Source organism: Salvelinus sp. IW2-2015, linkage group LG8 (genome assembly GCF_002910315.2).
Source record: "Salvelinus sp. IW2-2015 linkage group LG8, ASM291031v2, whole genome shotgun sequence".
Taxonomy (NCBI): Eukaryota; Metazoa; Chordata; class Actinopteri; order Salmoniformes; family Salmonidae; genus Salvelinus; species Salvelinus sp. IW2-2015.
The window spans coordinates 18739967-18766765 of NC_036848.1; the positions used below are offsets into that span (position 1 = coordinate 18739967).

General features: G+C 43.5%; 1 protein-coding gene across 1 annotated transcript in view; it reads right to left on the minus strand.

The window, feature by feature from the left end:
- The window catches only part of LOC111967572 (leucine-rich repeat and immunoglobulin-like domain-containing nogo receptor-interacting protein 2), a 400902-nt gene that overhangs the window by 153443 nt on the left and 220660 nt on the right, over positions 1-26799 (minus strand). Inside the window, exon 4 of the mRNA XM_023992693.3 lies at positions 3167-3245. The gene's annotated coding sequence lies outside the window, so the exon portion shown is untranslated. The remainder of the gene's footprint in view (positions 1-3166; positions 3246-26799) is intronic.

Sequence of the window (26799 nt, forward strand, 5' to 3'; positions counted from 1 at the left end):
TCTGCTTCTAAGGCATTGTAAAACCTACCTGGTCTTTGTGGTTGAATCTGTGTTTGACATTCAGTCTCGACTGATGGATCTTAAAGATAATTGTGTGTGGGGGGTACAGAGATGAGGTAGTCACTCCAAAGTCTACATGAAAATGGCTAAACACGCAACACATTTAAAGTTTTTGAATGGCCTAGTCAAAGTCCAGACCTAATCCCAATTAAGATGTTGTGGTACCGTAGGACTTGAAAAGAGCAGTTCATGCTTGAAAACCCAGAGTGTAAGGGGCCAATTACTTTTTCACCCAGGGGAATTGGGTGTTGCAGAACTTTGTTAATTAAATAAATAAAATAGGTATACTTTTTGGGTTATTTGTTCACTCAGTTTTCTTTTATCTAATATTAGGTTTTGGTTGAAGATCTGATAACATTCAACATAAAACGTGCAAAAATAGAGAAATTCAGAAAGGGGGAAAATACTTATTCAAGGCATTGTATAGCGTTTTGGAATTAAACGATATGTACACTAACTGGATTAAAAGAACAAACTGAGGTGGATCTGACACTTATCTGAGGCTTAACAGTAGTCCACTAACTGCTTCTTGTGATATAAAATGTAATTATAATGCCATTCAAAACAGATTGAAGGAATTGAGGTTATAGGTCAAACTGTATGGAGTCGTCAATAGAGGTCATCTGTCGATTACAGTTGAGGGTGAATGTTCTATAAATATCATGAGCTTCAAATGTCACCTTGAATATGGAAGATATTTGTGTTTGTTCCCAAAGATTACTAAATGTTGCCTTCCCTAAGGTTTTTTATCCTTGGTTAGTTGTGCATTTTAATTTCCAATATTTATCAAGCTCTTTGCCCACAACTCCACAGCACTGTACCTTAGGGGACTGGCCCTCCAGATCTAGTTGGTTTTATTTCAGAGAGACAAACAATCACATTTTGTTGCAAAACAAGGTATATTCGCCTCTGCAAGGTTTTACACAGTCAAATGTGACAAATAATTACGTGTAATAATTACAACCGTACAAATGATAGATTTGTGACATCAACATAATAAAAGTATATATATTGAACAAAAATAGAGACGCAACATTTTCCATACGCACAATAAAAGGCAATTCTAAAGAGAATTGAATGTTCATTTCCCTACCATAAACCGCCTCCAACATTGTTCTAGAGAATTTAGCAGTACGTCCAACCGGCCTCACAACGGCAGACTACATGTAACCATGCCAGCCCAGGACCTCCACATCCGGCTTCTTCACCTGTGGTATCGTCTGAGACCAGCCACCCGGACAGCTAATGAAATTGAGGAGGATTTCTGTCTGTAAAAAAGCCCTTTTGGGGGGAAAAAATCATTCTGATCAGATGGGCCATCTCCCCGGTGGGTGGGCCTGGCTCCCAAGTGGGTGGGCCTATCCCCAGTCATGTGAAATCTATAGATTAGCGCCTAATGAATGCAAAACACAATAGCATAAGGCTAAACTCAACAAAAACTGAAACATCCTCTCACTGTCAACTGCATTTATTTTCAGCAAACTTAACATGTGTAAATATTTGTGTGAACATAAGATTCAACAACTGAGACATAAACTGAACAAGTTCCACAGACATGTGACTAACAGAAATTGAATAATGTGTCCCTGAACATAGGGGGGTCAAATTTAAAAGTAACAGTCTGTATCTGGTGTGGCCACCAGCTCCATTAAGTACTGCAGTGCATCTCCTCCTCATGAACTGCACCGGATTTGCCAGTTCTTGCTGTGAGATGTTACCCCACTCTTCCACCAAGGCACCTGCAAGTTCCCAGACATTTCTGGGGGGAATGGCTCTAGCCCTCACCCTCCATTTCAACAGGTCCCAGACTTGCTCAATGGGATTGAGATCCGGGCTCTTCGCTGGCCATTGCAGAACACTGACATTCCTTTCTTGCAGGAAATCACGCACAGAACAAGCAGTATGGCTGGTGGCATTGTCATTGTCATCAGGTGTGATGTTCGGATGTACCGATCCTGTGCAGGTGTTGTTACACGTGGTCTGCCACTGCGAGGACGGTCAGCTGTCCGTCCTGTCTCCCTGTAGAGCTGTCTTAGGTGTCTCGCAGTACGGACATTGCAATTTATTGCCCTGGCGACATCTGCAGTCCTCATGCCTCCTTGCAGCATGCCTAAGGCACGTTCACGCAGATGAGCAGGGACGCTGGGCATTTTCTTTTAGTGTTTTTCAGAGTCAGTAGAAAGGCATCTTTAGTTTCCTAAGTTTTCATAACTGTGACCTTAATTGCCTACCGTCTGTAAGTTGTTAGTGTCTTAACGACTGTTCCACAGGTGCATGTTCATTAATTGTTTATGGTTCATTGAACAAGCATGGGAAACAGTGTTTAAACCCTTTATAATGAAGATCTGTGAAGTTATTTGGATTTTTATGAATTATCTTTGAAAGACAGGGTCATGAAAAAGGAACGTTTCTTTTTTTGCCGAGTTTAGGTTTATGTATATGTTAAATATACAGGTTACAAACAATGAAAAAATAGTGTTATGCAAATATGAAGAATTGGTGTTTATCGCATTTCCCAAAACATAATTGTATGTTTCAGCAGTCAAAGAGGATATATGAGAGAAACAGCCATCTCTAATCATCCCTCTGTGGGTTGTATCATGGGAATATGTGGAACACGCAGTATATAGCCAATAAAGAATATTAGATTATGTAATGTCATTGCCTCATCTTACAAGATGTTATGCTGCTATAATGTAGATCTAATTCAGCCCTTAAATTCCTCCTGGCTTCTATACAGCTAACCATCAATTTGATTCATGACTCCCTACTCTTTTCAATTCAATCGCATTGACTTCATTTCCTTTTTCCCCCCCTCACAACAGGACCCCGGTTTAGGAAAACACCCATAGGGTAATGAATTACCTGCTGATCGCTTGGTATGTTTCAATACAACCACCTAACACCTTTCTCCTTTCCAAACTCAAAATAGCTCACGCTATGCATCAGAGACCGCCTTGATACGTTAATCGGAACTATCTGTTACCAAATATAGAGCGAAATTCACTGGAGTCTGAACTGACATGGGAACGAAATCAACCACAATCGAAGCCAAACAGTTGAGACGAAAACAGATGATCAGACATTGTGCATGCTTGGTACTTACCACTTTGAGAAGCAATCATCCTCTCAGCCATGGCCTGTTCTTTCCCCCCCAGTTATCACTGTTTTTCAGGCTTCTATATCTGGTTGGAGAGAGAGAGAGAGAGAGCGAGCGCGTTAGAGAGCGAGAGCAAGAGAGTTCGATCACAGGTAAGCTTATGATCTGGTAAGTAGAGTGTGGATCCAAACGCAAAGAACACAATTTCAATCAGTGTTCAAAACAAAATTGTTACGGACACTGTCAGAAGTTCACAATCAAAGAGAAAGGGATCAAAGGGAGCGAGTCATTGTTAGTAACCATTATTTACTGTGTTACTTCAAACCTGAGCTACCCTGTACCAGTCATTTTTTTTCTTTGGGGGGGGTAGATCAGCTTTAATATTGCAGATTGTGGGTACTATCAATGTAACTGTCATTTCCAATCCCATATATATATATATATACAGTGATCCCTCGCCACTTCGCGGTTCACTTATCGCGGATTCGCTATTTCGCGGATTTTCATAATGCATTTTTTTTTTTTTTTTGGTGCATTGTGCTCTGCATTCTGATTCGCTAAAAACTCACTCCCGCTTCTTGTATCAAAACATGCTACGAATTGTGCTATCATTTTGTCGTCTCGTGCAGTTATGTGTACGTACATAAAACAGCTTGGCAAATTTACATTAAGTTGGCCAAATTATCTTGTAATTTCGAACATCTCCTAAACCCATAATGTCGACGAAACGGCCTACACGTGAGTCACTGTATTTGTATACATGTAATAGTTGCTAATTGTAAAAAAAAAAAAAAGTTTTCTATTTCGCGGATTTCACTTATCGCGGGTCATTTTCGGAACGTAACCCCCGCGATAAACGAGGGATTACTGTATATATATATATATTTTTTTTAATAATATATTTTCCCTCTTTATTATTTTCCCGCTAACCCTATCAACCTTCCCCTAACAGGAGTAAACTAATGGACAACAACATGTTGGCTTCTACTTCCAGTTTATACATTCTACATACATTTTACGGACTGTACATTTTACATTCATTTAATTTATTTTTTTACACTCAACCCCGAACCATCTACAGTGCCTTGCAAAAGTATTCATCCCCCTTGCCGTTTTTCCTATTTTTTTTTGCATTACAACCTGTAATTAAAATTGATTTTTGAGGGAATTTCATGTAATGGACATACACAAAATAGTCCAAATTGGTGAAGTGAAATGAAAAAAATACCTTGTTTCAAAAAATTATAAAAAATAAAAACCGGAAAAGTGGTGCATAGGTATTCACCCCCTTTGCTATGAAGCCCCTAAATAAGATCTGGTGCAACCAATTACCTTCAGAAGTCACATAATTAGTTAAATAAAGTCCACCTGTATGCAATCTAAGTATCACATGATCTGTCACATGATCTCAGTATATATACACCTGTTCTAAAATGGCCCCAGAGTCTGCAACACCACTAAGCAAGGGCCACCACCAAGCAAGAGGCACCATGAAGACCAAGGAGCTCTCCAAACAGGTCAGGGACAGAGTAGTGGAGAAGTACAGATCAGGGTTGGGTTATAAAAAAATATCAGAAACTTTGAACATCTCATAGAGCAAAATTAAATCCATTATTAAAAAATGGAAAGAACCTGCCAAGAGATGGCCACCCACCAAAACTCACGGACCAGGCAAGGAGAGCATTGATCAGAGAGGCAACAAAGAGACCACAGATAACCCTGAAGGAGCTGCAAAGCTCCACAGCAGAGATTGGAGAATCTGTCCAGGACCACTTTAAGCCGTACACTCCACAGAGCTGGGCTTTACGGAAGAGTGGCCAGAAAAAAGCCATTGCTTAAAGAAAAAAATAAGCAAACACGTTTGGTGTTTGCCAAAAGGCAGATTGGAGACTACCCAAACATATGGAAGAAGGTACTCTGATCAGATGAGACTAAAATTTAGCTTTTTGGCCATCAAGAAAAACGCTCTGTCTGGCGGAAACCCAACACCTCTCATCACCCCGAGAACGCCATCCCCACAGTGAAGCATGGTGGTGCAGCATCATGCTGTGGGTATGTTTTTCATCGGCAGGGACTGGGAAACTGGTCAGACATGAAGGAATGATGGATGGCGCTAAATACAGGGAATTTATTGAGGGAAACCTATTTCAGTCTTCCAGAGATTTGAGACTGGGACGGATGTTCACCTTCCAGCAGGACAATGACCCTAAGCATACTGCTAAAGCAACACTCAAGTGGTTTACTTCTTGTCAATAGGGGGGCGCTGTTTTCACTTTGGGAAAAATCATGCCCAAATTAAACTGCCTCGTACTCTATTCTAGATCGTACAATATGCATATTATTATTACTATTGGATAGAAAACACTCAAGTTTTTAAAACTGTTTGAATTATATCTGTGAGTAAAACAGAACTCATTTTGCAGCAAACTTCCATACAGGAAGTGAAAAATCTGAAAACGATGCTCTGTTCCAGGGCCTGCCTATTCAATTGCCTAATATTTATCGATGTGCATGCACTTCATACGCCTTCCACTAGATGTCAACAGGCAGTGGAAGGTGGAATGGGGTGTCTAGCCTGATCTGAGGCCGAACAAGAGCTTTTGGAGTGACAGGTCTGGAAATGTCTTTGCCTTCTCTGGCGTGCGAAGTACGTCGACATTGGCTTCTGAAAAGCGTTCGGTATACACGGCTAATATCTCCGGCTCTGATTTTATTTGATACATGTGATAATAACATCGTAAAGTATGTTTTAGCAACCAAGTTTTATCAGATTATTCAACGTTTATTGGGACTTTTGGAGTTTTACGTTCTTTGCGTCGAGAGAAACTGGGAACGTCATCAACATTGGCTAGCATTGTGGCGCGAATTCAACAGGAGAAAAGGACATTCTAAAACCAAACAATTATTTATTCTGGAGCTAGGACTCCTTGTACAAGATTCTGATGGAAGCTCAGCAAAAGTAAGAACAATTTATGATGTTATTTTGTATTTCTGTGGAAAATGTTATTTCTATTCTCCGCCGTTTTGGCGGGCGCTGTCTCGCAATAACGCAAGCTGTTTGTTATGGTAAAGTTATTTTTWWAAATCTAACAYGGCGGTTGCATTAAGAACCAGTGTATCTTTCATTTGCCATACAWCAAGTATTTTTATGTAAAGTTTATGATGAGTTCTTTGGTCAGATTAGGTGAGTGTCCAAAATAGCTCCGGACATTCTGGTGAATCGATGCTACATATTCACAATGTATAACCAYRGTTTGCAGCTCTAAATATGCACATTTTCGAACAAAACATAAGWGTATTGTATAACCTGATGTTATAAGACTGTCATCTGATGAAGTTGGTCAAGGTTAGTGATAAATTTTATATATTTTGCTGGTTTTTGCGAATGCTATCTATGCGGTGAATAAATGCGGTTGTGTGTTTGGCTATTGTGGTAAGCTAATATAATGCTATATTGTGTTTTCGCTGTAAAACCCTTAAAAAAATCAGGAAATATTGGCTGGATTCACAAGATGTTTATCTTTCATTTGCTGTACACCATGTATTTTTCATAAATGTTTTATGATGAGTATTTGGGTATTTCACGTTGCTCTCTGTAATTATTCTGGCTGCTTTGGTGATATTTTTGATGGTAGCTGCAATGTAAAACTATGATTTATACCTCAAATATGCACATTTTCGAACAAAACATAAATGTATTGTATAACATGTTATAAGACTGTCATCTGTTGAAGTTGTTTCTTGGTTAGTGACTAATTATATCTCTATTTTGTCGGTTTTGTGATAGCTACCTATGCGGTAGAAACATGGTGAAAATATGCGGTCAGCTTTTACTGATGAGGATGCTCCCGGATCCGGGATGGGTGTTAAGTAAAGGTTAAGGGGAAACATTTAAATGTCTTGGAATGGCCTACTCAAAGCCCAGACCTCAATACAATTGAGAATCTATGGTATGACTTAAAGATTGCTGTACACCAGTGGAACCCATCCAACTTGAAGGAGCTGGAGCAGTTTTGCCTTGAGGAATAGGCAAAAATCCCAGTGGCTCGATGTGCCAAGCTTATGGAGACATACCCCAAGAGACTTGCAGCTGTAATTGCTGCAAAAGGTGGCTCTACAAAGTATTGACATTGGGGAGGGTAAATAGTTATTTTTGATGGCTGTAATACATAGATATGCCGATAGTGGACAACCCTGTTTCACTCCTCTTGACATCCATTATTTACTATTTTACACCTGGGGTTACAATACATAACTTTAACCCATTGTATATGAGATTCTCCAAAACTGAAATAATCCAGGCGTGTATATAAACATTCTAATCCTTCTTTATCAAAATACCTTTTCAAAATCAGCTATGAATACCAAGCCTGGTTTCCCAGATGTTTCATAGTTTTTTATTGTTTCCAGGACTTGTCTTATATTATATCCTATGTACCGTCTATGTAAAAAAAACTGTCTGATTAGGATGAACAATATCCAACAATGCATTTTTTATTCTCTGGGCTATGCATTTTGCTTGAATTTTGGCATCACAACACTGAAGTGTAAGGCGTTTCCAGTTTTTCTGGGTGGACTGAATCTTTATATTTACGACCTGGGTCCGGTTTCAGTAATAGTAAACAATATATATTATATTCCTTATTTTCTACTTAGCTATATTAAATTGTTTTAAGAAGGTCATACCAAGGATAATTTAGGTATTTTATTTAGAATTTTAAGACCACTTGATTTTTTTATATATATATTTTTTGGCAAAACATTTTGGGGCCTTACTGCTATTAGACCATACAAACGCATTGCATAACAGATTCGCTACATGGAAAAACAGATAGTCCCTCCCAAAAATCTTAGAGGAAGTTTGATCTGAAGTGTCTGTCCTATATCTGAGAGATATAGAGACCCACAGTATGAGTCATAATACCCATAAAACCTAATAGTAAAACAATAATGTGTGATGCATACACAATGTGGGATGTATACACGAACCCACCCCACCCCACCCCACCCCTTCACACAAACACCTCTACCCCTCTCTCCCCTTCCATACATTGACCCCCCCCCCCCCACACACACACACACATACATACACACTCACACATGACCACAAGCTCAGTTGTTCCATCCCCTAGCCCAACTCAAGAGTATACAGTACTTGATGTGTGAATGGGTATTGAGAAGGCATGCCAAGTTGAGCAGGAATGGGAACCAACCAATGTCTTGTCCTTTCTGATGGAGATAGGAAATCCCCCCTCCCCCACCATTCGCACACACACTGGTCCCCTGTTCTTCCCAGGCACCTCTGTGCAGTCAAACCATTTGATTATTCTGTGCCTCCAGAGCCGCAATAATTTACCCCGTACCAATGAAATACTGCACTTTTTGACCATCTCAAAAACCAAGCATATTGGCATAATCCAAAACCCCAAATGTAATGAATTTCGTTAGTATTTTTTTCTCCCTAACACAATCCTTTCCTGTCCCCTGTAAAACAGCATGACCTTAGTGATATACGTTGGCGTCTGTCTGTTGCTCTTGGAGCCAATAATGAGTCCCTCCACACAGGCTAGAGGGGAGCAGCACAGAGGAAAGTGATTATGCGGAAGGAGTGCCTGAGTTGTTAATGAGACATGATGAGAGAGAGGAGTGAGGCTGATATGAATTCTTTATGCTGTGTCCCAAATTGCACTCTATTCCCTGTGCAGTGATAGGGTTCTGGTCAAAAGTAGTGCACTAAATAATGAGTTTAAAGGCAGGGAGACAAAAAAAACATTCAGGACAACTTGTAAAATCAGCCTTGACACCCAGTACTACTCGTACCCCATTAAGAGTTCAAGTACAAAAGCTGTCCTGCTATTTGATCATTTATCCATTGGATCCTATCGTTAAGCCAAATCTGACTTTTTCCACACTGCCCTGGGTATTTTGATGGGCTGCGAAATTGTGATTTCTTAACACGCTACTAACGGGAGATAGACAGAGCTCCGAGCTAAATCATGGTCGCAATAAAATGAAAAGCAGAATAAACTATACAGACCAACTGATGTGACATTGTTAGTGTCAAGCCAGCTTGATACTAGACAACGGAAATGGTTAATGTCTGCGTTCACTACTCCCACCCCATTGAAGTAACACCAGAACAAGAATATCTAAATAGGAAAAAGATAAATGGAAAAATGTCACATATTACAACTGAAATAAAATTATTTGACTGGAAATGTCAATTATGAAGGTTTAGTTAACATGTTTAATGCCTACAATGAAAATAAAGTTATTGAAGACTAACTGCTAATGAATTGCCACATTGTAAATGAAAGTAATGTGGATTGCAGCAACATGTGTGATAGACAATTTAAATATCATTATAACAAAGCACTTTGCATCTGTTTCTTTGATTTAAGATAACTCCTTCCAAATAATAATCAATTACTCTCCCTACCATAATAGGTACAATATTTCCAGGGCTGGACTACTGCATTTGTGACACCGGAGCACCGATCTACAGGGGGCCCACACTGATTTTGTTAGTCACTCTCACTCAGCTATCAAATTAACATGGCATAAGTCATGGAAAAATGTGTAGGATTGCAGGATTGCAGCTTTAAAACGGCTAAGATTTCTATCCGCCCCATGGCAAAATACTTGCAGATTTCAAGGTAGTTTCCTCCTATTCTACATATTTAGCCACGAGTCAGAGAGAATTTTGCAGTTTTGAAGCACATTTCTTGCAACTCTACACATTATGCTATCTGGGGGGGTCTCGACCCACAACCCCCAAAATGCTAAATATGTTGGGGGATGCTTGGAGGTCCCCTTCGGTAATCCGTCCCTGAATATGCCACAGTAGGCCTAGGCTACTGGCCTTATTACTGTAGCCCTGTAAAAAAAAAATGAAAGGTTCAATTTTGAGGAAACCAAACTAATTCTAATATAATTTGTGCAACTTTAAATACATTTATCATAATACAATAAAATGTAATTAAAAAAATACAACCAATCACAATTTAGATTCAAATGTCAAATGTGTAATTTACAATTTAGGAGTATTTCCTTTACCCCTCTTGATAAGAAAATGCCATATTTTATTAAGACATTCATCAATTAGCTAAATTGGAAATTAAAAAGTAATCACACACCATTCATAAAATGTGTAGGGTAGCCTACATTGCCATAGTAGATTTGCCTTGGTAAACTAGGAAATGAAATACTTTATTCCAGGATTAAATTGTTCCGAGGATTATATCCACAAGAGCGAAATAACATCGATTTTTTATTTTTTGCAGAAATAAGGACTAAGGGTTAACCCGAACATCAGCTTCAGAGAAAGGTAAATTGGTGGCCAATAATGGTTGCAATAGAAATCAGCACGCATTGATGGATTAACGAGAAACAAGCTGGCGATTAATCTGGTGGCCATCGATGGTTGCAATTGGCCCTAAGATTATACATTTATTTGGTTACGATCTTTGGACAATACCTATTTTGGATGCAGCAGTTGTTAGCTAGAATGCTAACACTCATTGACATGGCTGGTAGCAATGCAGGTCAAAGAGCCATTTTACTGGTTGAAGTTGAAGTGTTTTTTTAAAGTATAATACAGTGTTGTGACAATAACACAAATATTATATTAAGCAGGACATTCGTAAAAGCCTTAAAATCCAATTATAATCCAAAAGTAGTGTGAAATGCACTCGCCATGTAAAAGGAGGCTTTTTTTGCTGACGGTATATGGGAACTCCGCCGTGTTCTGCATCCAAATTGTGCACATCACCCATGTGCGGCAATGTTTGAAAACACAGGAAGGGGCATATTAATGTATTATAAATGAATACCTTTCCTTTCAGGGCCACCGTATATTAACATTATGCAGTTCCAAAACAAAATATTTAATGCAGAATATAAGGTTCCGTGCCTTGTGGTAAAGGCACTGCTGCAGCATTTGCTACCTGGAATGAAGATGAATAACATGGAAGTCACCACTAACTCTTCTTAATTACAAGACCATCCTGCATGTTAATTGTCAAGAGCGTCTGGGTGCTGAGAACATTGTGGCCAAAATGCATTTGTTCAAACCCCAACTTTTGCATCAACTCAATTGAGACTGACACCATCCTAACCTGCCAGACTAATTACCTGCTTTGCACATTTCTGCCAGTGAATTGGTTGTAATATTTCCCCTGTCAGCACTTGTGACTTCTGGCAATGAACCTGTGTGAGAGTCAATCGTAGATCTCCTTCCTCTAGGAACCTATAAAGAACAAAATATAAATGCAATATGTAAAGTCTTGGTCCCATGTTTCATGAAAAATAAAATATCACAGACCTTTTTCATACGCAATTTTCTTTTTCTTATTTCACTCAAATGTAGTGCTCAAATTTGTTAGTGAGCATTTCTCCTTTGCCAATATAATACATCCACCTGACAGGTGTGGCATATCAAGAAGCTGATTAAATAGCATGATCATTACACAGGTGCACCTTGTGCTGGGGACAATAAAAGGCTCCTCTAAAATGTGCAGTATTGTCACACAAAACAATGGGTTATGGTGTGGGCAGGCAGAAGCTATGGACAACGAACACAATGTTATTGCATTTCATTAGTGGCAATTTGAATGCACAGAGATACTGTGATGAGATCCTGAGGCCCAATGTCGTGACATTCATCTGCCGCCATCATGTCATGTTTCAGCATGATAATGCAAGGCCCCATGTCGCAAGGATCTGTACACACATTCTGGAAGCTGAAAATCTCCCAGTTCTTCCATGGCCTGCATACTCACCAGACATGCCACCCATTGAGCATGTTTGGGATGCTCTGGATCAACGTGTACGACAGAGTGTTCCAGTTCCTGCCAATATCCAGCGACTCCAGCAACATTCCACAGGCCACAATCAACAGCCTGATCAACTCTTTGCAAAGGAGATGTGTCACGCTGCATGAGGCAAATGGTGGTCACACCAGATACTGACTGGTTTTCTGATCCACACCCCTACCTTTATTTTAGGTACAGTATCTGTGACCAAGAGATGCATTCCTAGTCATGAAATTCATAGATTAGGCCCAATGAATTTATTTCAATTGACTGATTTCCTTATATTAACTGTAACTCAGTAAAATCTTTGATATGTTTGCATGTTGCGTTTATTTCTGTTCAGTATATTTCAACATAATACTCTTATGTTAGGAAATAGAGAAAGAAATACAAATTCCAGGAAGATTGTCTCATAGCCATTCAGGTGAAAATTGTTGCATTTAGGGGACTATACGATGACCTCAATAATCTGACAGTGAAGAAAGTTATCAAAAACACAAAAGAAATCGCATCTGTCATCTTCCAGTAAGCAAAAGCAATGTGTAGAACAACTTAATGAGAGAGAGAGATTTACTCCAAGCAAAATATTAGGAAATGTAGCTGACTACATTCTTTCTATTTTAAACATATGACATCTTTGATGGTCATACATCATTTGACAAAGATACCTTTCTCTTTCATTGTCCGGTAATTTATGTGTGTGGCTGCTAGCCAAATAGCGTTGCACTTCTGTTGTCAGCTGATGAAAATGAATCTATTTTTGGCTGAATGCATTCATTTATTGTGTGTGACGAGAAACTAGTTGCACACTGTCATGTTTTGTCATTGATTATCATGTCTTGTCCCTGTGCTTCCCTCTGCTGGTCTTATTAGGTTCTTTCCCTCTTTCTATCCCTCTCTCTCCCCCTTCCTCTCTCCCTCTCTCGCTCTCTCTCTCTATCGTTCCGTTCCTGCTCCCAGCTGTTTCTTTCATTCTCCTAACGACCTCATTTACTCTTTCACACCCGTCCCCTATTTTGCCCTCTGATTAGAGTCCCTATTTCTCCCTCTGTTTTCCGCTTCTGTCCTTGTCGGATTCTTGTTTGATGTTTGCTGTCTGTGTCCTTGTTCCCCCTGTCGTGTTTTTGCCTTCTTCAGATGCTGCGTGTGAGCAGGTGTCTATGTCAGCTACGGCCTGTGCCTTCCTGAAGCGACCTCAGTCTGTGGTCGCGTCTCCAGTCGTTCCTCTCTACTGACGAGAGGATTCAGTTTCCTGTTTTGGATTTACCTTTGATATATCCAGGAGAATCATTGTTTGTTTGATACTGGAATAAAGACTCTGTTTCTATTACGCGCTTTTGGTCCTCATTCATCAGCATAACAGAAGAATCCGACCCTGATGGACCCAGCGACTACGGATTCTCTCAACACTGCCGTCAAGTTCCAGGGAGCAATGCTCGCGCAGACTCGAGCAGGAATTGTCTGCTGCTCGTCATGCCGTTGAGACCCTGGCCGCTCAGGTCTCCGACCTGTCAGGACAGTTTCAGAGTATTCGTTTCGTGCCACCAGCTACTTCCTGGTCTTCCGAGTCTCCGGAAACCTAGGGTTATAACCCACCATGTTACTCTGGGCAGCCCACTGAGTGTTCGCTCCTTTCTCACCCAGTGTGATATTTGTTCTCTCTCCAGCCCAACACATACTCTAGAGAGAGAGCTCGGATCGCTTACGTCATATCACTCCTTACTGGTCGGGCTCGGGAGTGGGCACAGCTATCTGGGAGGCAAGGGCTGAGTGTTCTAACGTTTATCAGAACTTTAAAGAGGAGATGATACGGTTTTTGATCGTTCAGTTTTGGAAGAGGCTTCCAGGGCCCTGGCTTCCCTATGTCAAGGTGATCGATCCATAACGGATTACTCTATAGAGTTTCGCACTCTTGCTGCATCCAGTGACTGGAACGAGACCGGCGTTGCTCGCTCGTTTTCGAGGGACTCCACGCTAGGTTAAGGATGAGATTCTCTCCCGGGAGGTTCCTTCCAGCGTGGACTCTTTGATTGCACTCGCCATCCGCATAGAACGACGGGTGTAATCTTCGTCACCGAGCTCGTGGAAGAAGAGCTTCGCGTTAACGTGTTTCCCCTCTCCGCATCTTCAACCATCTCCTCCCACCGGCTCAGAGACTGAGCCCATGCAGCTGGGAGGTATTCGCATCTCGACTAAGGAAGGACGGAGAATCACCAACCGCCTTTGCCTCATATGCGGTTCTGCTGGACATTTTGTCATGTCATGTCCAGTAAAAGCCAGAGCTCATCAGTAAGCGGAGGGCTACTGGTGAGCGCTACTACTCAGGTCTCTTCATCAAGATCCGGTACTACCTTGTCGGTCCATCTACGCTGGACCGGTTCGGCTGCTTCCTGCAGTGCCTTGATAGACTCTGGGCTGAGGTGTGTTTATGACGAAGCTATGGGCTCGGAAACATGACATTCCTCTCAGACAGTTAGGAAGCCCACGCCCATGTTCGCCTTAGATGTAGTCTTCTCCCCAGTATCAGATGTGAGACACTACCTTTAACCCTCACAGTATCTGGTAACCACAGTGAGACCATTTTCCTTTTTGATTTTTCGTTCACCTTTTACACCTGTTGTTTTGGGTCATCCCTGGCTAGTATGTCATAACCTTCTATTAATTGGTCTAGTAATTCTATCCTATCCTGGAACGTTTCTTGTCATTGAAGTGTTTAATGTCTGCTATCCCTCCTGTGTCTTCTGTCCCCTCTACTCAGGAGGAACCTGGTATTGACAGGAGTGCCGGAGGAATATCATGATCTGGCGCACGGTTTTCAGTCGGTCCAGAGCCAGCTCCCTTCCTCCTCACCGGTCGTATGATTGTTGTATTGATCTCCTTCCGGGACCACTCCTCCTCGGGTAGACTATACTCTCTTCGGCTCCCGAACGTAAGGCTCTCGAGGATTATCTGTCTGTTTCTCTCGACGCCCGTACCGTGGTGCCTTCTTCCTCTCCCGCCGGAGCGGGTGTTTCTTTGTTAAGAAGAAGGACGGTACTCTGCGCCCCTGCGTGGATTATCGAGGGCTGAATGACATAAACGGTTAAGAATCGTTATCCGCTTCCCCTTATGTCGTCAGCCTTCGAGATTTTGCAGGGAGCCAGGTTTTTTACTAAGTTGGACCTACTAACGCTTACCATCTCGTTCGCATCAGAGAGGGGACGAGTGGGAAAACGGCGTTTAACACTCCGTTAGGGCATTTCGAATACCGGGTTCTGCCGTCCGTCTGGCTAATGCTCCAGCTGTCTTTCAGGCATTAGAATGATGTACTGAGAGACATGCTGAACATCTTTGGTTTCGTTTACCTTGACGATATCCTGATTTTTCTCACTCACTCGAGATTCATGTTCAGCACGTTCGACGTGTACTCCAGCGCCTTTTAGAGAATTGTCTCTACGGGAAGGCTGAAGAAGTGCGCCTTTCATGTCCCCTCTGTCACATTTCGGTTTGTTATTTCCGCTGAGGGCATTCAGATGATCCGCTAAGGTCCAGGCTGTCAGCGATTGGCCCGTTCCTAAGTCACGTGTCGAGTTGCAGCGCTTTCCGGTTTCGCTAATTTCTATCGCGTTTCATTCGTAATTTCGGTCAAGGGCTGCCCCTCTCACAGCTCTGACTTCTGTCAAGACTTGCTTTAAGTGGTCCGGTTCCGCCCAGGGAGCTTTTGATCTCCTCAAGAAGCGTTTTACTTCCGCCCTATCCTTGTTACTCCTGACGTCACTAAACAATTCATTGTCGAGGTTGACGCTTCAGAGGTGCGTGGAGCCATTCTGTCTCAGCGCTTCCATTCTGACGATAAGGTCCATCCTTGCGCTTACTTTTCTCATCGCCTGTCGCCATCGGAACGCAACTATGATGTGGGTAACCGCGAACTGCTCGCCATCCGCTCTAGCCATAGGCGAATGCGACAGTGGTTGAGGGGGCGACCGTCCCTTTTGTCGTTTGGACTGACCATAAGAACTTGAGTACATCCGTTCTGCCAAACGACTTAATGCACGTCAAGCTCGTTGGGCGTTGTTTTTCGCTCGTTTCGAGTTCGTGATTTCTTATCGCCCGGGAAATAGAAACAACCAAGCCTGACGCTTTATCTCGTCTCTTTAGTTCTTCTGTGCTTCTACCGACCCCGAGGATTCTCCCTGAAGGCTGTTGTCGGGTTGACTGTCTGGGAATTGAGAGACAGGTAAAGCAAGCACTCACTCACACTGCGTCGCCGCGCGCTTGTCCTAGTAACCTTCTGTTCGTTCTGTCTCTACTCGTCTGGCTGTCTTTCAGTGGCTCACTCTGCCAAGTTAGCTGGCCACCCCGGCGTCGGGTACGCTTGCTTCTATTCGCCAGCGGTTTTTGGCCTACTCAGGAGCGTGACACGCGCCGTTTCGTGGCTGCTTTCGGACTGCGCGCAGACTAAGTCAGGTACTCTCCTCCTGCCGTCGTCTCAGACCGCTTCCCATTCCTTCTCGACCATGTTCTCACATCGCCCTTAGACTTTTACCGGTCTGCCTTCGTCTGCGGAAGACTGTGAAGCCGCCAATAAACGTAGGATTAAGAGTCCTAGGTATTGTCGCGGTCAGAGAGTGTGGCTTTCCACTCGTAACCTTCCCCTTACGACAGCTTCTCGCAAGTTGACTCCGCGGTTCATTGGTCCTTCCGTGTCTCTCAGGTCGTCAATCCTGTCGCTGTGCGACTGCTTCTTCCGCGACATCTTCCGTCGCGTCCACCCTGTCTTCCATGTCTCCTGTGTCAAGCCTTTTCTTCGCGCCCCCATTCGTCTTCCCTCCCCCCCCCGTCCTTGTCAGAGGCGCCACTATTTCAAGTACAAGATCTTGGACATGCGTTTTCGGGGACGTGGTCACCAGTACTTAGGGATTGGGAGGTTACGGTCCTGAGGAGAGGAGTTGGGTTCCATCTCGGACGTGCTGGACCGTGCGTTGATTGATGATTTCCTTCGTTGCCGCCAGGGTTCCTCCTCGAGTGCGCCAGGAGGCGCTCGGTGAGTGGGTACTGTCATGTTTTGTCATTGATTATCAGTGTCTGTCCCTGTGCTTCCCTCTGCTGGTCTTATTAGGTTCTTTCCCTCTTTCTATCCCTCTCTCTCCCCTTCCTCTCTCCCTCTCTCGCTCTCTCTCTCTATCGTTCCGTTCCTGCTCCCAGCTGTTTCTCATTCTCCTAACGACCTCATTTACTCTTTCACACCTGTCCCCTATTTCCCTCTGATTAGAGTCCCTATTTCCCTCTGTTTTCCGCTTCTGTCCTTGTCGGATTCTTGTTTGATGTTTCTGTCCTGTGTCCTTGTTCCCCCTGTCGTGTTTGCCTTCTCAGATGCTGCGTGTGAGCAGGTGTCTATGTCAGCTACGGCCTGTGCCTTCCTGAAGCGACCTGCAGTCTGTGGTCGCGTCTCCAGTCGTTCCTCTCTACTGACGAGAGGATTTCAGTTTCCTGTTTTGGATTTACCTTTGAATATCCAGGAGAATCATTGTTTGTTTGATACTGGAATAAAGACTCTGTTTCTATTACGTCGCTTTTGGGTCCTCATTCATCAGCATAACACACACCCCTTATCACTCTACTGAAGCAAAAAAACACATTGCTGCCTTTCTTTTTTTTACTGCTACCGGGTTACCTTCAGACAAGAATTGTGAGACAGAAGTTGGCAGATCGGCGGTACCGACTTCAGATGAGACCCGTGACGCTTGTGAGCAAATTGGAGAACATCATCGTGTTCTTGAGAGTCATCTTTCCATCCGGGTCATATTAGTTTGTAGCCCAAACAGTTTGGATGCTACAGACGTTTTCGTGAGAAGACCAATTTTCGGGATGTCTTCTGGTCTGACAAACACCGCTGTGGTTCTGCCACCTTCCGACGCGGAAGGCCGACATCAATGGATGAGATGGATTGAGACGCAGCCAATGCAGATACTGTATGTCTAGCTGAAACAGAGATTTTTATGGGGATTTGTTTATAATGCTAATTAGATTTAGATGTACACATCGACTCTAAGGGGTTGTGTACTTTGGGGGCATGAGGCAGTGTCCTCTAGATGTGTTGTTTGCATATACTTTCTAGATATTGTGCAGACAACTTAATTACACTGTAATGAAATACACTGATGTGCGACATCTTTGAAGAACACTTGACAATCCATGAATGCATCCAAGGGCTCAATATGGCAAGACGTAAACACGTTGAAAGCAAGACAACTTATTCCTCCCTGTCCTAAAGAGACATCATACAATTATTTTCTTTCTGAAAATCCCCCATTGAGTGACCAACACATTGCAACCAACACTACACAGTGACATGGCAACCCTTGACATTCCACATATCAAACAAACCTAACGAGTGACCAATGGTTGCAAGATGAAATTGCTGACAATACAATTGTCAAATGTTTGAGCAAATACTTAATTTTACACTTTGGATTGTGTATCAACATACACAGTCACGACAAAGATACAGGTGCCCTTCCTAAATGACTTGCCGAAGAGGAAGGAAAACGCTCAGGGATTTCACCATGAGGCCAATGGGGATTTTAAAACAGTTAAGAGTTGGCTATGATAGGAGATACGTAACTGTGGATGGATCAACAACATTATAGTTACTGCACAATACTAACGTAAATTAGTGAAAAGAAGGAAGCCCGTACAGAATAAACATATTCAAAAACATGCATCCTGTTTGCAATAAGGAACTAAGCACTAAAGTAATACTTCAAAAAATGTGGCAAAGAAATTTACTTTTTGTCTTGAAAAAAAGTGTTATGTTTTTGGGGAAAATCCAACAGTACTACTGTTCATATTTTCAAGAATGGTGGTGGCTGCATAATTTTATGGGTATGCTTGTCCTCGGCAAAGACTAGGGAGTTTTTTTTTAGGATAAAAATAAACGGAATAGATCCAAGCACAAGCAAAATCCTAGAGGAAAATCTGGCTCAGTCTGCTTTCCAACAGATACTGTGTGTCACGTTCTGGCCATAGTTATTGTGTGTTTTGCTTGTTTTAGTGTTGGTCAGGACGTGAGCTGGGTGGGCATTCTATGTTGTGTGTCTAGTTTGTCTGTTTCTATGTTTGGCCTAATATGGTTCCCAATCAGAGGCAGGTGTTTTGTGTTGTCTCTGATTGGGAATCATATTTAGGTGGCTTGTTGTGTGTTGGGATTTTGTGGGTGGTTGTTTCCTGTCTTTGTGTTTTCTCTGCACCAGATAGGGCTGTTTCGGTTTGCCAAATTTTGTTATTTTGTATCGTTGTAAGTGTTCACATTTTCGTTTTATTAAACATGTTGAGCACTGGCTACGCTGCGTGTTGGTCCGATCCCTGTTACACCCTCTCTTCTCGTGAAGAGGAGGAAGGCTGCCGTTACAGAACCACCCACCAAACTCGGACCAAGCAGCGTAGTAACGGGGCAGCAGCGGCAGCAGCAGCAGCAGCGGTACCAGGAGGAATGGACTTGGGAAGAGGTGTTGGACGGAAAGGGTTGCTACACATGGGAGGAGATCCTGGCTGGTAAGGATCGCTTTCCATGGAAATAGGTGGAGGCAGCTAGGAGAGCGAACAGCTCGAAGGGAACCGTGTTTATGAGGAACACGGCTGGCCAGGAAGCCCGAGAAGAAACCCAAAAATATTTCTTGGGGGGGCTAAAGGGAGTGTGGCAAATCAGGTAGAGAACCTGCGCCAACTTCCCGGCCGCTTACCTGGAACGAGAGTACGGGCAGACACCGTGTTATGCGAAGAGCGCACGCGTGTGTCTCCTGTACGTGTACATAGCCCGTGCGCGTACATCCCAGCTCCACGTATCGGCCGGGCTAGATTGAGCATTGAGCCAGGTGTCATGAAGCCGGCTCAACACATCTGGTCCCAGTAGTTCTCCTCGGGCCTTGTACATGCACACAGCCTTACGCATGGTGTCCCCGGTCGCCTGCACAGCCCAGTGCGGGTTATTCCACCTCCCTGCACTGGTCGGCTACGGGATCATTCAACCAGGTAAAGTTGGGCAGGCTCGGTGCTCAAGGAGCCAGTACGTCTTCACGGTCCGTATATCCGGCCCACACTTCTCGCCCACATCCGTAACACCAGTGCCACACCACGCACCAGGCTTCCTGTGCGTCTCCAAAACCTCTGTTCCTCCTCCACGCACTTCTCCCTGTTGGTGCGTGTCTCCAGCCCTCCGGTACCACCAGTTCCGGCAACCACGCACCAAGCTTACTGTGCGTATCCAGAGCCCTGTACCACTGTTCCTTCTCGCCCGCACTCGCCCTAGGTGCGTCCCTCACCAAGGTACCACCAGTGCACCACGCACCAGGTGTATAGATGCGCCTCGAGAGTCCAGTGGCCCTTTCCTGCTCCCCCACACAGCCTAGGTGCGTGTCTACAAACCGGTACCACCAGTTCCGGCACCAGCGCACCAGGCCTACTGTTGCGCTCAGCAGGTCTGAGCCACCGTCTGCCCACGCCATCTGACTGCTGCCATGCCCAGCGCCAATGAGCTGCCTGCCCAGCGCCATCTAGCTGCCTGCATGCCCAGCGCCATCTGAGCTTGCCTGCCTGCCCAGCCCATCTGAGCCGTCGTCTGTCCCGAGCCATTAGAAGCCGTCCGTCAGTCAGGACCGCCAGAGCCGCCCCCAGTCAGGAGCCGCCATGACCCCGCCAGTCAGGAGCCGCCCAGGAGCCGCCCCCGCCAGCTCAGAGCCGCCAGAGCCGCCCGCGCATTCAGGAGCCGCCAGAGCCGCCAGCCAGTCGGGAGCTGCCAGTAGCCACCAGCCATCAGGAGCAGAGAGCCGCCAGCCAGTCATGAAGCCCCGCCAGTCATGAGCGCTGCCGCGCCATTCATGACAGCTCGCCCGCCAGTCTGAGCTGCCCCTCCAGCATGAGCTTGCACGCCGATCATGAGCTGCCCGCAGTCATAGCTGCCGCTATCATGAGCTGCCCGCCAGTCATGAGCTGCCCCCATGTCATGAGCTGCCCGCCATCATGAGTGCCTTCCCAGTCATGAGCTGCCCTCATCATGAGCTTCCCTCCAGTCATGAGCTTGCCCTCCAGTCATAGCTGCCCTCCATTCATGAGCTGCCGCCAGTCATAGCCTGCCCCCCCATCATCGAGCTGCCTTCCATCATGAGCGCCCGCCATCCATGATGCCCCCAGTATAGCTCCTCCAGTCATGAGCTTCCCTCCAGTCAATGAGCTGCCTCCATCATGAGCTGCCCTCCAGTCCATTGAGCTGCCCTCTCAAGCTCCTCCCTGAGCTGCCTCAGTCCGGAGCTCCCCCAGTCCGAGCTGCCCCCCAGTCCGGAGCTGCCCCCAGTCCGGAGCTGCCCCCCACCAGTCGGCCCCCCAGTCGGAGCTGCCCCCCAGTCCGGAGCTCCATTCAGTCCGGCTCATTCAGTCCGAGCCCATTCGTCCAGCTAGCCTCGCTGTCCTAGCTCCTCTTCTGCAGCTACCTCTCTTCCTGAGCTACCTCTCCTGAGCTACCTCTCTGTCCTAAGCTACCTCTCGGTTCGGATGCTCTCCTCAGTCTGATGGGCCCTTGTGAGGTTCCTAGCCAAGGTCGGCGGCGAGGTTGCCGCTCAAAGGACGCTAAGGAGGGGACAAAGACAATGGTGGAGTGTGTTCCTCGTCCAGCGTCGGAGCGCCACCGCGGACAATGCCCAACCAGACCCTCCCTAGAGTTTTAGGTGGTGCGTTCCGAGTCCGCACCTCAGGAGGGGGTGCTGTCACGTTCTGACCATAGTTATTGTGTGTTTTGCTTGTTTTAGTGTTGTCAGGACGTGACTGGTGGCATTCTATGTTGTGGTCTAGTGTCCTCTTTGCCTTAATAGTGTTCCCATCAGAGGCAGGTGTTTTGTGTTGTCTCTGATTGGGAATCATATTTAGGTGGCTTGTTGTGTGTTGGGATTTTGTGGGTGGTTGTTTCCTGTCTTTGTGTTTTCTCTGCACCAGATAGGGCTGTWTCGGTTTGCCAMATTTTGTTATTTTGTATCGTTGTAAGTGTTCACAKTTTCGTTTTATTAAACATGTTGAGCACTGGCTACGCTGCGTGTTGGTCCGATCCCTGTTACACCCTCTCTTCTCGTGAAGAGGAGGAAGGCTGCCGTTACACTGTGTAACGATCCTCTTCGTCTGATGAGTAGTCAAGATCGGACCAAAACGCAGCGTGGTAAGTGTCCATGTTAATATTAAAATTTAACTCAGAACACTAAGACAAAATATAAAAATTAGACCAACACGAAACAGTTCTGTCTGGTGCAGCACAGAGACAGAAAAAAACTACCCACAAACACAGGTGGGAACAGGCTACCTAAGTATGGTTCTCAACGATAGACAGCTGCCTCTGATTGGGAACCATAGCAGGCCAAACACATAGAAATACAAAACATAGAACAGGCATAGAACACCAGACATAGAATGCCCACCCAAACTCACGCCCTGACCAACCAAAATAGAGACATAAAAAGGATCTCTAAGGTCAGGGCGTGACACACTGGGAAACAAATTCACCTTTCAGCAAGACAATAACCTAAAACACAAGGACAAGACGACATTGTATGTTCCTGAGTGGCCTACTTACAGTTTTGATTTAAATCGTCTTGAAAAATATATGGCAAGACTTGAAAATGGATGTCTTGTCTGGCAATGATCAACAACCAACTTGACAATTTTTTAAAAGAATAATGGGCAAATATTGTACAATCCAGGTATACAAGCTCTTAAAGACTTACCCAGAAATACTCTCAGCTGTAATCACAGCCAAAGGTGATTCTAACATGTATGACTCAGGTGGTATTATAATGATCTAATCAAGAAAAATATGTGTTCGATGAATAAAAAATAATAATAATAACCTTGCACTTTGAGATTACAGAGTATTTTGTGTAGGCCATTGACAAAAATGAGAATGTAATACATTTTAGTCCCACTTTGTAACACAACAAAATGTGGAAAAAGTTAAGGGGTGTGAACATTTTTTGAAAGAACTGAAGTATAAAAGACCAATGAGGAATGCTTTCTCACCAAAGCTGAATGGATGTCTTTTCATCTAAAGGAGCTCCGTTTAATACAGATAATCTAATTACTTTGCACAGCTGGACATCCTTTATACATTCCTTTCAATCTTAAGCATTTGATTATTTGTAAACACATGCTTGATTTACTCCTTACTGTGCGCAAATCTGCCGGCTTGTTGTGATGGATGACAAGAAACCAATTAATCACATCATTATACCAATTAAAAACCATGTTGGCTCCGATGGAGGTAAAAAACAGAGAGAAGTGATAGGAAGTTGATCTGATTCACCAACGCTCCCTCCCAAATAAATAAATAGATACAATACAACGGTGCCATAAACAATATATTATTTATGCAGAGGTTAGGGACGTCTTTCTATTGACACATTTATAATACATCTAAGTTTGCATTAGGAATATTAAACATGAGAACTGGACTGGGTGTACTATAGCCACCCTAACGTGGAGTATTTACTGTATAAATACAGGTCCCATCCATAGCAACTTAAAGTGTGTACCCTTGTTATCCAGACCCTATTAACAAAGCTCATTAGACATTTTTACCTTCTGCATTCTTTCTTTTCTTAACCACAACTCCACCACCTCCAAACATATTAACTCCACCAGGCAGTGTTTGCAGCGCTCTGTGGCACTCAGGTCCTGAAGGGCTCGATATCAAATAAAGCAGACTTGACTGGCTATGGCTCACAGGGCCTCCGAGTGGCTCCTCTGAGGGAAGCAGGGCGGCAGAAGAAACTGCAGCTCCACATGCTCCCTCTCTGTTCCCCTCTGCCGACTCAGTGGCCCACGTTTCGCTAATGAGAACCGGCAACACACACAGACACATGTACCGTGTCGACTCTAATTATATTACAAAGCACTGCCCCTCCACCGAGGCCCCCAGTGGCATTGTGTAATGTACTCCAAAGGGTTTCTAAAAGGCAAAACATCTTAATGTGCATTCTGAGTGCATCCAGTTGAACCACATAAAAAATGCTAACAACAAAACAGTAGATGCCAGCAAGGATCATTGTTCTGCATTTTGTATGTTATTCTTGCCATCTCGCTGATTGAGTGTGGTACTTGCCACTGTAAGGACATGGCACTAATTCTACATGTAGAATGCTGTATTTTTCCCACTTTAGAGCTAGGAATGTGTTACAGAGATCATTATACAAACATAATGAGCTTGTTAGGGTGATGTCACCTCCTGGGCAGACAATTAGTCCCCTGCTATGGGAGGCCATAGGACGAGTGCAGGAGCTATGATTTACTCTTTTAACCACGATTTGCTCTTGAAGGGGTTTTGTTGGAAAAATTTAATTTGACCATAATCTACCACTTGCGCTATTATATGGTGTTGTAATAACCTTATTATACCTTTTGCCACAGGGTAATTTCAGGTGTGGTCGAGTCTGACGGCGGGTAATGGCCTAGAGAACAATTGGTTCAAAATCCACTTGAAGGCACTTCAGACGAGTATCTAAAGAAAACATTGATAGCTACATCTAAACTGAAAGTTCATTGCAATACTGCTGAGCCTTGAAGAACAAGGAAGTATTCTCAAAGGGAAATGATTTATGGGACAAAAATGACATCCTCTCTCACCTGGATGAATGTTATTATGGAAGAGTGTTAGAATGAAAAGAGAAAAGGGCAGTGCATTCACCTGAATATGGTGGTGCTGCATGATCTTCAATATTTGCATACTGCCAGTTATAATATGCATTAGATACCATTAGTCACACAGACAAGAGTAAGATAGGAATTACAATAATAAACAGCAGTGGTGCTTGGGTGAAATCACTGGGGAAGCCAGGGGGAAAAAAGCCATATTACAACCTATGTGTTATGATAATTGCATTGTTTGCTCAATAACCGGAGAGCAACCTCTGTCCGGTGAAGTTTACAAAGCATATTGTGTGTAACAAACAGTTACATGACATACAGCATGGTCAAGCAAGTTAATGTTTCCGACATTTTCAACTACTTAACAACTATTGATTTAGAACACTGGAGAGTTACCGCAACTCACAAAGAAAAGAGGAGCTGCCATTTATTTCAACATCATCAAATCACCTATGCTTAGTCTAATACAGTGACATCTAAAAAAGATCCCAAAATTATTCAGTCCAATCAAGGTAAGCTAAATATCATGTGGCTGTCCATGGAACGGATTAATGTGTGTGTGTGTGGTGTGCGTAAGTAGAAAAAACATGACTCACCCTACTTGTAGAGCAACGCCAATGCCATCCTCCTCTGTTTCATGTTGTCGAAATGGTCTATGACTCTGTCATACAGTACAGTACACACTTTTATTTGTTGTTGTCCTAGGCTAAAATGCTTGCTTGCTAGCCTAACTTCCTTTCATGGGCAATGATTAGCCAGCTAGTCGTTAAAACTAAGTAAAATTCACATTTCACCAAATAATTTATTAAAACACACCGTTTTGCAATGAAGGTCAACAGTAGCCTCAGCAGCACTCTGTATGGTAACACCATGGTGCAGCCGGAGGACAGCTAGCTTCCGTACTCCTCTCGATACATTGACTTACAAAACCTAGGAGGCTCATGTTTCTCACCCCCTTCCATTGATTTACACAGTAATTATGACAACTTCCAGAGGACGTCCTCCAACCTATCAGAGCTCTTGCTGCATGAACTGACATGTTGTCCACCGAATCAAAGCATCAGAGAGTGAATCTAGTACTGAAATCATAAGCTACAGCTAGCTAGTACTGCAGTGCATAAATTGTGGTGAGTAGTTGACTTAAATAGAGAGAAAGACAATAGTTTAACAGTTTTGCACAAATTAATTTCTTAAAGATTGAAGGAGAAGCAAGAGATAGAGATTTCTTAAATTTTTTTCACTTTCAGTTTCACTTACTTAGCTAGCAAACGCAGCTATAGCTAGTTTAGCCTAGTCAAACACCCTGCTCAAACAGAGGGATGCTATACTATCTATCTGGCTATGACTATCCTACACAACACTGGTACGCTTCCAAGTCAAGGTAAGCTTTTGGTTTTACTGATTAATTACCACCGGGGCCCGTCTGTGTAAATGCTAACTGCTAACTGACTATACACTGTAAAGTTACTGCATGATTGTAGCGGATTTACTAACACATTAGCTATGTTGACTATGACGTTACTTTAGCTAATATTCTACAAAGATGTCGGCTGTGTGTAGCAATTATGATATGGTTTGGCTTGGAAAGTTATTTTCTTGCCTGGTTACAATAAGCTGATGTGTTGTGCATTGAAGTCCACAAAGGAAGGGAAAGGTGAGAGGAGGAGAGCGCATAGATGGAAGAAGGAATACAACGTGGCTGCTATGAATGTGAACTGTTTGAATTGTTTTCCATTAAGAGTTTCTCAAATGGAAGCAAATGAAACGGGGATAAACATACCTGAATTTGTCCAATAGAAACTCTAGTTTGCAACATTTTCTCTCGACTTGTGTCCACCTACGTTATAATATTTCATTCATAGGCTAGGTTGTAGCAACCTCGTGATGGTTATAGGGACACTTTTAGTATTATGTAGTAGCATTGATGTCACATTGAACTGGGTGAATGGAATATGAATGACATTCATCCAATATGTTGTGATAGATATAAAGCCATGCTCATGAAAAAAAAGTGTCCTCCCTTATATTTAACAGCACCGAATGCCACTGACCTAGCTATATATGGAGCCTCCATCCACTCAGGCCAGAGGCACAATGTATGAAATTATGGTTGGATCAGAATCACCGTTGTAATCATTGGCCAGTACGGAGAATTAGGTAAAACCATAT